The sequence below is a fragment of the Dermacentor variabilis genome, chromosome 4, assembly GCF_050947875.1.
Source record: "Dermacentor variabilis isolate Ectoservices chromosome 4, ASM5094787v1, whole genome shotgun sequence".
Classification (NCBI taxonomy): domain Eukaryota; kingdom Metazoa; phylum Arthropoda; class Arachnida; order Ixodida; family Ixodidae; genus Dermacentor; species Dermacentor variabilis.
The window spans coordinates 74,201,636-74,215,572 of record NC_134571.1 but is presented as its reverse complement, the minus strand read 5'-3'; the positions used below and the strand labels follow the sequence as shown (position 1 = coordinate 74,215,572).

Below are 13,937 nucleotides of genomic sequence, written 5' to 3'. Positions count from 1 at the left end.
GTCATATTATGTATACTCCATGGTTCTTGTCTGCCCGCATGTATCAGAAATCGGTTTCTTTTGTTCGTTTTGTAGATGCTTCGAAATTGCAGAATGTTGCATCACGTATTTATAATATGTTCGGTTTTTGGAGACCGCTATACTCGACTTACGTGGTGCATGTTTCCCCTTTTGTTGCTGCCATATGAAGCAAGCAGACCATGAAGTCAGGGAAAGCACAGAAAAAAAAAGACTGTTCTATTGAACTGAAATGTAGACGTAGTGAGGAAAAGGGAAATGAAAGCGTAAAAAAAGACAACCCGGCTCGATGGAAATCGAACCCGCACCATCCGCAGTACGCGCGCGACGATTTACCATTAGGTATGCAGTGCACACTTTAAGCTACTCCGGTGCGGTGCACTTCCACTAACTTTCTTGTGTATTTGAGTACGTGTACAAGGTTAGCCGCAGGAGTGTTAGCCAGCGCCGCAAGTGGTCATGGTGGCGGATGTAGAACGTATACTTTCAATCGCATGGAGCTTGGCCTCCGGTATCAAAACAGCGCACCTTGCGCCGCTGCGATCTCGGAAGCCACGCTCCGGCGTCGTGTAGTATACGTTAGCTTATAGCAGCACACATCTGGCCAATGAAACCTCGTGGACTACTTAATGACATGAAGGCAGCCGACGTGTAGGCCCTCGCTACGCGATGAGCGATAAGAATAAAGGATACCGAGGGCATCAGAAAATAACCAGGAAAAGCGTACAATATTAGCCAGTAAGTTTAGTTGTTCGCACGTTAATAAAACAATCAATGATTTAATTTGATAGCTTGTTCGATCGATCACATTTAATCTCTTGTATACATCTTCCCCCCTCCTCCCCCCCCCCCGTTATTTTTTGTAAAAGCCGCATATATGTCTTGCGATGCAGAGTAGGTCTGGTGTCGTCGCGTTAAACTCTAGGTCAGGCGCAGGTTGCAGAAATACTATACCTGCACCCGTTGTGGTGTTATGGCGTTAGTTCTTTAATACTATATTAAGTTTTTAATATATTTCTTGCAAATTTTTGTGAAGTTGGAAACCGAAACAAGTGAAATTTCCGGCATCTCAGATGCTATAAATGTTGGTGCTGTTTGTTGTTGGTGCTGATTTGTTGTCTACTCAATGAAAATGTATGATCATTTAACATATGTTTGTATATACAAGTAGTAATTAGAGCCCCTTGTTAAAAATTTCGTCTTGAGCGCATATTCACGTTCTTCACGTTTTGTTTCAGACTTGACCAATAAGACGGTGCTGGCGGCGACAACAATAGTCTTCCTTTATTTCGTAAGATGAAATGTTGTTCTAATTTGGTCACTCTGGCAGCTCTTGCCAAACAGACTAAAACGCTGGATAATTGCCTCTCTTCCTACCTTTAGCTGTTCCACTGTGCGGCACTGCATTACACTTTTCGAAACGTTCTCTTCTGCTTCGACAAGTACAGTAAGTCAACGTTTCAACATACGCACTTACATATATATATATATATATATATATATATATATATATATATTAGTCGGCTCCCGTTAATTCGACCCTTCAGGGAACGCGATATTCGATAGAATTATCCGAAAAGTTGAATTAAGGGACAGTGGCAAAATTAGCGAATTTAAATATTTTTTATTGCTTGAAGTAGCATCTCGTTGTCGGCAGATTATGTTCATACAGTATTACAATAACTCGTCGTCGTCGGTCAGCGGCCCCGGAGCCTCAGCATTGCAGTCGTCGCTGACAAAATTCGTAAAAGAGACATCAACCCGGCCACAGCACAAGTCGTCAACATCACTGAAGGACTGCCTGCTGCCGTCACCGTAGTCCTATGTCTAGTGAAGCAATAGTGGCATCTGCTGATTTTCTTGTGTTTTTAACCTTTTAGTGACCGCTACGCATGCGATGGGGCAACGGTGGACATCGAATTAACCGAAGCGACATGCTTTCGCGTTCGAACTATACGAGTTTTGTTTCCATAGCTATCTAGGGTTTCTAGCCAGGACTTTTCAGTGTGTTCAGATTAAGCGACAAGTCGCCCTAACTAAGGTCGAATTAACGGCAGTCGGCTGTATAGAATAATAAAAGAAGCGATAAGGGTTGGACAAAATCGCAGACTGAAAAATACAACACCAACCTGGTGACAGTGTTCAGTCCTATAGCGGAGATGTATAAGGTGTGATTATCAAGTTGTCATTAAAGATGGAAAAGTTGTAAATAAATTTATAGAAAAAAGACACTAGAAGGAAGTGATAGAATTTTCAGGGAATGTTTCATTGTATCTATGCTTGCATTACGAGTGTCAGCGTTTATTGGGAACCAGTCTCACACATACCGCTAGTTGTCCAATGTAACAGGACCACCGGCAGCATGTTTCTCCTGCTGGTATAGGCAGTGAAGGTCATCTCGTTGCCCTATGTGAACGGGCCCTTGCGGATATGCCTTGACATAACATATCAAACAGGGACACCCACCGAAACTTCGCAATCCTTTCTTTTTACACACAAAAGCAGAGAGAGAGAGAGAGAGAGAGAGAGTAAACGCTGATTACCAGTCCAAAATGAACGGGCGTTGACTTCTTAGTCTTCTTCTTCAATAATTTCCTGGATGAAGCCGCCCAAAAATTTCTAGAGCGGTGGCTCGACCCCCGGTCGCGGAGCGATCCACTTTTGCGAGGAGCTTGGTTAAATTGTCCACCTATACTTAACGCCACTATTATTTCCCATGAGTATCCGACTGAGTGAGGTGCGTTTGGGTTGGGGGATGATAGGTTCCTTATCACTGAAATCCTGTAATCGCCGAGCACCGGACTATGGTTGCGAACCTGTGCCTATGCTAACTAAGTTTGGAGGTGGCATCTCTGACCGACACCTACAGCCGTCTGGGGTTTGAAAATGGGCTCCCAGGGGATCACGTCAAGAAATATCCCTGAGACCCGCTCCCGATAAGAAAGCTATTGCAAGCAGCCGAACATCAGTACTGGGGACATTTGTACCTAAGTCACTTAACTCGCTCGAAAAGAACTACCTATATGAAAATTTCAAACTGCTGCAATGAAGGGCGGCTATTGGCTCCTTGGCGCAGAAGCTGCAGAATAATTTATTGTAAGGCTTAGCAAATGACTATGCTTTTGAAATTGGACTTTCGTTCTACACGCGAGATAATTTTGGTGTTTCGTGGCGTAGAAAAATATACGTTTCAGGTATAGTTTCGAAGACACCTGCTGCGTGACCTGCCTCTTAACGAACTTCTCGGTGTTCACTGCAGAGCTGAACCGATACACCAACATCCAGGCCGCAGATGTCTTCCGCAGTAAGTATGGGTCAGAAATTATGCCCCGAGCAAATCAGGGTCTTTCTCCAAGATAGACAGATTATTTCAAGCCGCTCCACTGTCCGGACTCATGCATGCTGCACAAAAGACATAGGCAGGAAGAGGGTGAATGGCGGTTTAAGGGAATCAAGATCAAGTTCATTAACTCAAGTGTATCTTACAACATATTTTTTGTACTGCACCAAATTTAAGAAAATGCCTGTAGTAATTTTTTATTTATTTATTCACAGTACCCTGCAGGCTCCTTATCGGAGCACAGTGTAAGGGGCGCTTAACATGGTAATTATAACATCTGGTGACTAATAGCGCAATTCTAACCCTTGATATAAATATATATTCAATAAATTACTTTATTTAAATTTATATTACGTTATTTCAATCTAAGAAGTTTATCTAATAATAATATTTGGGGTTTTACGTTCCAAAACCACTTTCTGATTATGAGGCACGCCATAGTGGAGGACTCCGGAAATTTCGACCACCTGGGGTTCGTTAACGTGCACCTAAATCTAAGCACACGGGTGTTTTCGCCCCCATCGAAATGCGGCCGCCGTGGCCGGGATTCGATCCCGCGACCTCGTGCTCAGCATCCCAATACCATAGCCACTGAGCAACCACGGCGGGTGAAGTTTAGCTATTGAGCTTAAAAGGTTTATCGACTTGTAACAAATTCAGGGGATGGCGACGGCACCTATTTAAGAAAACGTTGTCTTACGCTTTGAAGCACAGAAGTAGCTGGAACGCCAACGCATTTCATCGGACCCTTTCAAATTTATCATCTCGAGACTGATATAATTCTGAGAATTCGTTCCAAGTGCCCGGATATGCCTTACGAACTCACCGGCTACGACTCGCCAATTTAGATAAGTGCTGTAGAGTAGTTAACTAAAAAGTTCATTAGTGTAAGTATGCTAATTATTAAAATACACAAGTTGATTTTCGTAGAAGTAATGGCCACCTCACCGAGTAATTTAGCTCAATAGTTACAACTGTGCTATCTGCAATAGGCAGTTTTTGAAAATTTAGTGTAGACAAAAAAAAAAAGACCTAGTATGAATATACAGGACGACGTCCCGATGTCAGTAAATGTTGTACTACCTCCCGTACTATGTAATAACGTAAAAAGTAGTTGTAATGTAAAAAAAAGATGAAGTAACGTAATAATGCTATATGCTATTATAAGGGCTTCAATACTATAAACTTCGAGTTGAAGACATTTTATCAATTGCATGGAGCACATGTGAATACGTACAAAACAATAGAAAACGAAATCAGCATACTGGAGACGAAAAATACATTGATATGTTGTGGGGCTTAGAAAAAATACAGGGCGAATAGAGTTGCCAACTCGACAATGCCGAAAGTTTGAACCACGCCAGACGGTTGGGTATGGGCTAAGAAGGCGCGATAGGGAGCAGAGTCGTCTGGTGACATCTCTATTGATTGCTCCTTTTTTTCCCCTGGCATTACTCAGACAGGGTCACGTACGCGGCGCTAAACATGCTCGGAATTACTTGATGCCAAATCCACAAACTCAATCTGGGTATCTGTGGCCAGGCACAGCGTTTGAGCGCTCGTGCACTGAGCATTATGGGTGCGCGTTAACGAACACCAGGGGGCCAAAATTAACTCGGAGTGACCCACTAAGGCGTGCCTCATAATCAGATCGCGGATACAATGTGTCGAACCCGAGAATTTACTTCAGGTACGTACTGCATTGGGTACGATACCATCCACAGCAATTCACATTTTGCTGCGCAGGCAGCATGACCTTCTATACCATTCGAAGCCTGCTCAATGTTATCAACGTGTTTGCCGGCGTCAACACCCTCACCGCCCTTCTAATGGTGAGTTCGTTTAGTTCGTCAAAAGCGGAAATAAGGAAACAATACCAGCAAGCGGGATACTGTCGGTCTCTCTGCAGCGAGCTGCCGTCTTCGCTTTTACAACACTATAGGGCTTTAATTGCTGTATGCAAGTTTGATATCTTTTTTACTCGAAATGTCATGACGACTGATGCCAAAAAGCGCGCAACATAGCTGTCTGCTGACATCGCAGTGACGTTATTAGGCTATTATGTTTTGAGTTAATTCTGACCCCGGCCCTCATCAAACCCCGGCCCCAGTCCCCAGCAGCTGCGAAACAAGTGACCACGGCGGCGGTCAGACCTGCGACGTAGCAGAGGGTGCTAAGAATCCCTGGCTCCGGACAGGCCGCCATTGGAATATGACCCTGGCAACGTTTAACGCTAGAACGTTATCTAGTGAGACGAGTCTAGCAGTGCTATTGGAGGAATTAGAGGACAGTAAATGGGATATAATAGGGCTAAGTCAAGTTAGGAGGCCAAAAGAAGCATATACAGTGCTAAAAAGCGGGCACGTCCTGTGCTACCGGGGCTTAGCGGAGAGACGAGAACTAGGAGTCGGATTCCTGATTAATAAAAATATAGCTGGTAACATACAGGAATTCTATAGCATTAACAAGAGAGTGGCAGGTACCGGAATCTTGAAAGAACGCTAACATAATCCTAATCCATAAGAAAGGGGACGCCAAAGACTTGAAAAATTATAGACCAATCAGCTTACTGTCAGTTGCCTACAATATATTTACTAAGGTAATCGCAAATAGAATCAGGAACACCTTAGACTTCTGTCAAGCAAAGGACCAGGCAGGATTCCGCAAACGCTACTCAATAGACCATATTCACACTATCAATCAGGTGATAGAGAAATGTGCGGAATATAACCAACCCTTATATACAGCTTTCATTGATTACGAGAAAGCATTTGATTCTGTCGAAACCTCAGCAGTCATGGAGGCATTACGGAATCAGGGTGTAGATGAGTCGTATGTAAAAATACTGAAAGATATCTATAGCGGCTCCACAGCCACCGCAGTCCTCCATAAAGAAAGCAACAAAATCCCAATAAAGAAAGGCGTCAGGCAGGGAGATACGATCTCTCCAATGCTATTCACAGCGTGTTTACAGGAGGTATTCAGAGATCTGGATTGGGAAGAATTGGGGATAAAAGTTAATGGAGAATACCTTAGTAACTTACGATTCGCTGATGATATTGCCTGGCTTAGTAACTCAGGGGACCAATTGCAATGCATGCTCACTGACCTGGAGAGGCAAAGCAGAAGAGTGGGTCTAAAAATTAATCTGCAGAAAACTAAAGTAATGTTTAATAGTCTCGCAATAGAACAGCAATTTACAATAGGTAGCGAGGCACTGGAAGTGGTAAGGGAATACATCTACTTAGGGCAGGTAGTGACGGCGGATCCGGATCATAAGACGGAAATAATTAGAAGAATAAGAATGGGCTGGGGTGCGTTTGGCAGGCATTCTCAGATCATGAACAGCAGGTTGCCATTATCCCTCAAGAGAAAAATGTATAATAGCTGTGTCTTACCAGTACTCACCTACGGGGCAGAAACCTGGAGGCTTACGAAAAGGGTTCTGCTGAAATTGAGGACGACGCAACGAGCTATGGAAAGAAGAATGATGGGTGTAACGTTAAGGGATAAGAAAAGAGCAGAATGGGTGAGGGAACAAACGTGAGTTAATGACATCTTAGTTGAAATCAAGAAAAAGAAAGGGGGGGGCAGGACATGTAATGAGGAGGGAAGATAACCGATGGTCATTAAGGGTTACGGAATGGATTCCAAGGGAAGGGAAGCGTAGCAGGGGGCGGCAGAAAGTTAGGTGGGCGGATGAGATTAAGAAGTTTGCAGGGACAACATGGCCACAATTAGTACATGACCGGGGTTGTTGGAGAAGTATGGAAGAGGCCTTTGCCCTGCAGTGGGCGTTACCAGGATGATGATGATGATGATGACGATGATTATGATGATGATGATGACGACGACGACAAAAGAGATCAGCAAACGATGTGGCCTATCTTCGTAGCTTCATTCAGGGGAGCATCGTTCGTCGAGAAGCGTTTAGGAATTCCCGACTGGTGAGCACTTTCTAGGAGTAAACTAAGTTGCACGCTTATGTTTGCTCACACCAATAGCATACATATACAACGCACTAATAACTTCCCTTTATACATAATGTAGCTGCGTCGAGCAAACACCGTCCGCGACTTCTGTCATCATCATCATCATCAGCCTAGTTACGCCCACTGCAGGGCAAAGGCCTCTCCCATACTTCTCCAGCTACCCCGGTCATGTACTAATTGTGGCCATGTTGTCCCTGCAAACGTCTTAATTTCATCCGCCCACCTAACTTTCTACCGCCCCCTGCTACGCTTCCCTTCCCTTGGAATCCAGTCTGTAACCCTTAATGACCATCGGTTATCTTCCCTCCTCATTACATGTCCTGCCCATGCCCATTTCTTTTTCTTGATTTCAACTAAGATGTCGTTTACCCGCGTTTGTTGCCTCACCCAATCTGCTCTTTTCTTATCCCTTAACGTTACACCCATCATTCTTCTTTCCATAGCTCGTTGCGTCGTCCTCAATTTCAGCAGAACCCTTTTCGTAAGCCTCCAGGTTTCTGCCCCATATGTGAGTACTGGTAACACACAGCTGTTATACACTTTCCTTTTGAGGGATAGTGGCAACCTGCTGTTCATGATTTGAGAATGCCTGCCAAACGCACCCCAGCCCATTCTTATTCTTCTGGTTATTTCAGTCTCATGATCCGGATCCGTGGTCACTACCTGCCCTAAGTAGATGTATTCCCTTACCACTTCCAGTGCTTCGCTACCTATCGTAAACTGTTGTTCTCTTCCGAGACTGTTAAACAACACTTTAGTTTTCTGCAGATTAATTTTCAGACCCACCCTTCTGCTTTGCCTCTCCAGGTCAGTGAGCATGCATTGCAATTGGTCTCCTGAGTTACTAAGCAAGGCAATATCATCAGCGAATCGCAAGTTGCTAAGGTATTCTCCATCAACTTTTATCCCCAATTCTTCCCACTCCAGGCCTCTGAATACCTCCTGTAAACATGCTGTGAATAGCATTGGAGATATGGTATCTCCCTATCTGACGCCTTTCTTTATAGGGATTTTGTTGCTTTCTTTGTGGAGGACTACGGTGGCTGTGGAGCCGCTATAGATACCTTCCAGTATTTTTAAATATGGCTCATCTACACCCTGATTCCGTAATGCCTCCATGACTGCTGAGGTTTCGACTGAATCAAACGCTTTCTCGTAATCAATGAAAGCTATATATAAGGGTTGGTTATATTCTGCACATTTCTCTATCACTTGATTGATAGTGTGAATATGGTCTATTGTTGAGTAGCCTTTACGGAATCCTGCCTGGTCCTTTGGTTGACAGAAGTCTAAGGTGTTCCTGATTCTATTTGCGATTACCTTAGTAAATACTTTGTAGGCAACAGACAGTAAGCTGATCGGTCTATAATTTTTCAAGTCTTTGGCGTCCCCTTTCTTATGGATTAGGATTATGTTAGCGTTCTTCCAAGATTCCGGTACGCTCGAGGTTATGAGGCATTGCGTATACAGGGTGGCCAGTTTCTCTAGAACAATCTGACCACCATCCTTCAACAAATCTGCTGTTACCTGATCATCCCCAGCTGCCTTCCCCCTTTGCGTAGCTCCTAAGGCTTTCTTTACTTCTTCTGGCGTTACCTGTGGGATTTCGAATTCCTTTAGGCTATTCTCTCTTCCACTATCGTCGTGGGTGCCACTGGTACTGTATAAATCTCTATAGAACTCCTCAGCCACTTGAACTATCTCATCCATATTAGTAACGATATTGCCGGCTTTGTCTCTTAACGCACACATCTGATTCTTGCCTATTCCTAGTTTCTTCTTCACTGTTTTTAGGCTTCCTCCGTTCCTGAGAGCCTGTTCAATTCTATCCATATTATAGTTCCTGATGTCCACTGTCTTACGCTTGTTGATTAACTTAGAAAGTTCTGCCAGTTCTATTCTAGCTGTAGGGTTAGAGGCTTTCATACATTGGCGTTTCTTGATCAGATCTTTCGTCTCCTGCGATAGCTTACTGGTTTCCTGTCTAACGGCGTTACCACCGACTTCTATTGCGCACTCCTTAATGATGCCCATGAGATAGTCGTTCATTGCTTCAACACTAAGGTCCTCTTCCTGAGTTAAAGCCGAATACCTGTTCTGTAGCTTGATCCGGAATTCCTCTAGTTTCCCTCTTACCGCTAACTCATTGATTGGCTTCTTGTGTACCAGTTTCTTCCGTTCCCTCCTCAAGTCTAGGCTAATTCGAGTTCTTACCATCCTATGGTCACTACAGCGTACCTTGCCGAGCACGTCTACATCTTGTATGATGCCAGGGTCAGCGCAGAGTATGAAGTCTATTTAATTTTTAGTCTCGCCATTGGGGCTCCTCCACGTCCACTTTCGGCTATCCCGCTTGCGGAAGAAGGTATTCATTACCCCATATTATTCTGTTCTGCAAACTTTTTTTCTAGAGCCTATGCCACATTCCCCGACGGACTTGTCTCCAGCCTGCTTCTTGCCTACCCTGGCATTGAAGTCGCCCATCAGTATAGTGTATTTTGTTTTGACTTTACCCATCGCCGATTCCACGTCTTCATAAAAGCTTTCGACTTCCTGGTCATCATGACTGCATGTAGGGGCATAGACTTGTACCACCTTCAATTTGTACCTCTTATTAAGTTTCACAACAAGACCTGCCACCCTCTTGTTAATGCTATAGAATTCCTGTATGTTACCAGCTATTTCCTTATTAATCAGGAATCCGACTCCTAGTTCTCGTCTCTCTGCTAAGCCGCGGTAACACAGTACATGCCCGCTTTTTAGCACTGTATATGCTTCTTTTGTCCTCCTAACCTCACTGAGCCCTATTATATCCCATTTACTACCCTCTAATTCCTCCAATAACACTGCTAGACTCGCCTCACTAGATAGCGATCTAACGTTAAACGTTGCCAGGTTCAGATTCCAATGGCGGCCTGTCCGGAGCCAGGTATTCTTAGCACCCTCTGCAGCGTCACAGATCTGACCGCCGCCGTGGTCAGTTGCTTCGCGGCTGCTGGGGACTGAGGGCCGGGCTTTGATTGTTGTATTCATATAGGAGGTTGTGGCCAAGTACTGCACCAGGGTGGCCAATCCTGCTCTGGTGAGAGTGCGTTACCGGTTCTGGTCACCGGGATCAGGCCGCACTCCAGGCCTGTTTGTGCAATTTTCTCAACACACGGTTTTTTTTTGTATTTTCCGGTGGAGAATTGCGCGGCACCGGGATTTGAATCACGGTCCTCTTGCACTGGAGACGGATACTCTACCGTCCCCGCAGGAGTTAAATTAAAGATTGGATTATGGGGTTTTGCGTGACAAAACCACTTTCTGATTATGCACGCCGTAGTGGAGGACTCCGAAAAATTTCGACCACCTGGGGTTCTTTAACGTGCACCAAATTCTAAGTACACGGGCGTTTTCGCATTTCGCCCTGCCTTTGCCCTGCAGTGGGCGTAACCAGGCTGATGATGAATGTAATGTATATCAAATGAAAAGTAATAAAAATGGTAATTGAAATATTACTAGGAGATGGCAGGATTAATTTACTAGTGATCATGAATCACCTTGTTTGGTATGACAAATTAAAAATTAAATTATGGGATTTCACGTGCCAAAACCACTTTCTGATTATGAGGCACGCCGTAGTGGAGGACTCCGGAAATTTCGACCACTTGGGGTTCTTTAATGTGCACCTAAATCTAAGTACACGGGTGTTTTCGCATTTTGCCCCTATCGAAATGAGGCCGCCGTGGCCGGGGTCCGATCCCGCGACCTCGTGCTCAGCAGTCTAACACCATAACCACTGAGCAACCACGGCGGGTCCCGCAGGAGTTGTTCGCCTCATTTAACCTACAGTGGTGCCCTATTTGATCAGTCAAGGTGGGCCAATCTGAGCTCGGTTATACCGCATGGATGGCACTCGGCGAGAGAACCTGGTATTTATGACCTGCACATGTGTGGCCACACATAATTGAGGATATATAATTTTTTTTAGGAGGGTTTCCGTACAGTGATAAAATGAAGGAAAAGACATTAAAAAGAAAGAAAAAAAAAGGAAAAAAAGGAACATAACTTGTGATTTGAACTCGTGATCCTTCAATGTTGCCCGGAAAGGTATCTCAGTCGGTTGGTTCGTCAAGCCAGCGGTTACTTTCAAGCGCCATAGCTCCTGCTCCGAGTCTCATACTTATGTGGAAAGGTACTGATGTTGTCCGCGACAGTCGATTTGGAAGGCATAATTTCTTGGAAAAATGGCCGCCAGAGGAGCAGCGTGAACTCGAGCGGCGTTAGAGACTAGGAAAACTGCCTTAAAGTATTTAAACTTGAGGGGAAGCTTCGTTAACAAACTATAACACGGCAATCAGCACTCGAATACGACGAGAGAAATTATTGAGACGTGGAAAATTCTCTTGAAATAAATCTGGTTTGCGAGGCAAATGTTTGTATGTATTGAATCTCTTAAAAGATGAGGGGGGAAATATGCACTCACCGAGAGGGCATCGTCAGCACGAGACCACCACCAGGCACCTTACGGAGATGTGGAGAGCTTCGCGGCCGGAACGAAGCCTCCCCTCTCCGCCGGCCCAGCGTGGAAAACGCGCTTTCCGATCGCTCAAGGTTGTGCAGGCCTAGTATAGCTCTGGCGTCTAGGAAAAGCTTAAACAGGTGCAAGGGCGGCACGCATAGCGTGGGAAGCTAGCCGCCGGAATAGCTATCTCAAGTACTGCTGCTGGCGAGGGCGAAATACCTTCGTGTAATTATAATAACGCTAATAGGACTTCTTTCAAAGAAAAAAAAAGAAAAAAAAAGGAAACGGCTCAGAAGGCCATACTTCGAGAGCTATGACTGATGCTTTTCTATATATGTATTCATCTCATTTATGGGACCGCATGCGCGCGCTGTTGCTTTGTCCCGGCGTGTAGTAGTTAAGAGAGCCAGTTTAAGGGCGGAGAAGAAGGAAGGAGAGGAAAGCAATATTGCAGCGCCGTGGTTTTAAAGCGCAACCGTGGTAGGGAAACGGAAGGCGATATAAGCATGCGTGTCCATGATACGCACACGACAAACTGCCTTACAATATTTAGACTTTGTATTTAGACTTCTGTATTGTGCGCTTAATTTTCCTTATGACTCCATTGGCTTTATGCATGCTGACGTTAGTGCTTTGCTTGCTCATTCAAAAATGAACGATTAGCTTTCAATTTGATAATTATGCAGACCGAAAAACAAAACATAAAAAACAAGGCCGTCTCCGCCGAATTGTCACGTCTGGTCGCCTTGCTGACTCACTCACTGATTTGATGAAATGAAAGCACCACTGACTCGCTATTGAGCTTTGCACTAATAACTATTGTCGAATGTGAAGGGCGCGCAACAAGGAGAAAGTTCAAAGTCCAGCGCTTTGTGTCACGTATTTTTCATTCTTGTTCCCCTCACTATAAGAATAACTGTGTCGATACTACTTCGTTTCGATTGTCATTAGCTTTCCATTACGTATATAGTTACTGTGACGCAAGAGATTCAGGGTTAGCAGATGCAGTCAGTTACCAAGTGCTAATGTTAATTTAGTCAAGGCGACCACACAGCTCGTCTCGCCCGGTAGATTATTACGTATACTGTGTGACGACAGCAAGTGTTAGTGTGACATATAGATGAACTGAATTTTGTCTCAATCTGCCGGTATAAATGTCGTGTCACCTCATGGCGTACATTTGTGCAAACAGTCGGTTTCAGCCAAGGTACAGGCGCATAATTTTGAGTATTTTCGCTGTGGGATTGAGCATAGATACGTGCGTAACTCATTGTACTTATGAAAATCCCATCGGTGCTGGTCAGTCCGACTGGTTCATCCGAGATTACCAAAGCGTTTTAGTGCGCAGTGAGCACTGACGCAAAAGGAACAAGACAAGCACAAACGCCAATGTGTGGCTACAGATGTGTGATTTGTTTAGCGAGTTCCGCGCTGCCGTTTCTTGGTGTTCTGTAATTGCGCTTTTGGCCTTCATCGTTTGTTGTGATTTGTACAGTGCAGTGGCCGAAACTTATTTAATGTACCTGATATGAACGTGGTGCGATTTTAGAGACTGTAACGAATACCATGCTCTCAAAATAGAATATGTTCTCCTGTGTACGCGCGTATATGCGTGTGGAGTTGTGTGCGGTGTTTGTGTTCTGTGAAATCCACCTCTACCAGAGACGGTATTAAACATTTACAAAGTCGTCGTTGTATATTAGAGGTTACTACCTTTCCGATTACTGTTACTACGTCCTATGCCGTTAACTAGAGTTTCAAAGTTTTTTTTAAATGTTGTGGCAAGCTGGTACGAAATCGTGAGCACACGCCTTTCTACCCGCCGTGACGGCCGCAGAGGCTGTGGCGTTCTGCTGCGGAACGTGAGGTTGCGTGTTCGATTGCCGACTGTGGCAGCCGTATTTCAAAGGAATAGGTCAGCGAAGCACTCAAATTGCATGCATGGAACGAATTGTCGAAGGCGCAGCCGTTATGACAATCTAAACAGCGGTCACTGAGAAATAGACGTAGGGAGAATAAACATATTTGCTTGCCGTCCAGTCCGGCACCTTATGACTCCAGGACGGCTTTAATTGACACA

General features: G+C 44.6%; 1 long non-coding RNA gene across 1 annotated transcript; it reads left to right on the top strand.

The window, feature by feature from the left end:
• Nucleotides 1-1,330: 1,330 nt before the first annotated feature.
• LOC142577826 (uncharacterized) lies at nt 1,331-5,180 on the top strand. The gene is made up of 3 exons (XR_012827070.1): nt 1,331-1,465; nt 3,278-3,322; nt 5,105-5,180. It is a non-coding gene; the product is annotated as an uncharacterized LOC142577826 (long non-coding RNA).
• The last annotated feature ends 8,757 nt before the right edge of the window (nt 5,181-13,937 follow it).